At 38.1% G+C, this 909-nt stretch overlaps 1 non-coding gene across 1 annotated transcript; it reads left to right on the forward strand.

Annotated features, from left to right (window-relative positions):
• The first annotated feature begins 230 nt into the window (after positions 1–230).
• LOC141421028 (U6 spliceosomal RNA) lies at positions 231–336 on the forward strand. The gene has a single exon (XR_012445734.1). It is a non-coding gene; the product is annotated as a U6 spliceosomal RNA (small nuclear RNA).
• Positions 337–909: the final 573 nt, after the last annotated feature.

Below are 909 nucleotides of genomic sequence, written 5' to 3' on the forward strand. Positions count from 1 at the left end.
CTCCAAAAAAAGAAAGAAAAAAAAAGCCCTAGAAATCAAAAGTAAAAAAAAAACCTTCAGAAAACCTTCAAACACAATAAACTGCTGACTACTATTCATTGAAGAAATAAAGCAGAAAATGTTTTTAAAATTTAGAATCAAATGAAAATGAAAACACATGTTACCAAAACTGCAGACAGTGCTAAGAAGAAAGTTTATAGCTATGAGCATCTACATTAAAAAATCAGATCGTGCTCCCTTCAGCAGCACAGATACTAAATCTGAATGATACCGAGAAGATTAGCATGACCCCTGCATAAGAATGACATGCAAATTTATGAAGTGTCCCATAAAAAAGAAAAAATCAGATCAGGCTAGGCAAAGTGGCTCATTCCTGTAATCCTAGCTTCTAAGGAAGTGGAGGTTAGGAGGATCACGGTCTGAGGCCAGCCCAGGCAAAAGTGTGTGAAAACCCTCATTTCAATCAGTTAAAGGTGGGTATGATGGTGTGCCTCTGTCCTCACCGCCACTCAGGAGCACCATGCGATCATGGCCCACACTAGCCTGGGCATAAATGCCGCACTCTACTGGAAAAATACCTAAAGCAGAAAGGGTTGGAAGTGTGGCTCAAATGGTAAAGCATCTGCCCGACGACCTCAAGGTCTTGAGTTCAAACCCCAGTACTGCCCCACCTCACCCGCAAAAAAATCAGAGCAATCTCAAATAAATAACCTAATAATGCAACTTGAGCTCTTAGGGGAAAAAAAGAACAAACCAAACCCCAAAATGATAGGTAGGAAAAAATAATAAAGATTAGGGCATTAATTAATATAATGGAAACTAAAAAAAGATACAAAGAATGAATGAGACAAAAAGTTGATTCTTTGAAAATATAAACAAGATTGATAAACCCCAAGCTAAACGAACCAA

The sequence above is a fragment of the Castor canadensis genome, chromosome 2 (assembly GCF_047511655.1).
Source record: "Castor canadensis chromosome 2, mCasCan1.hap1v2, whole genome shotgun sequence".
In the NCBI taxonomy this organism is placed as follows: Eukaryota; Metazoa; Chordata; class Mammalia; order Rodentia; family Castoridae; genus Castor; species Castor canadensis.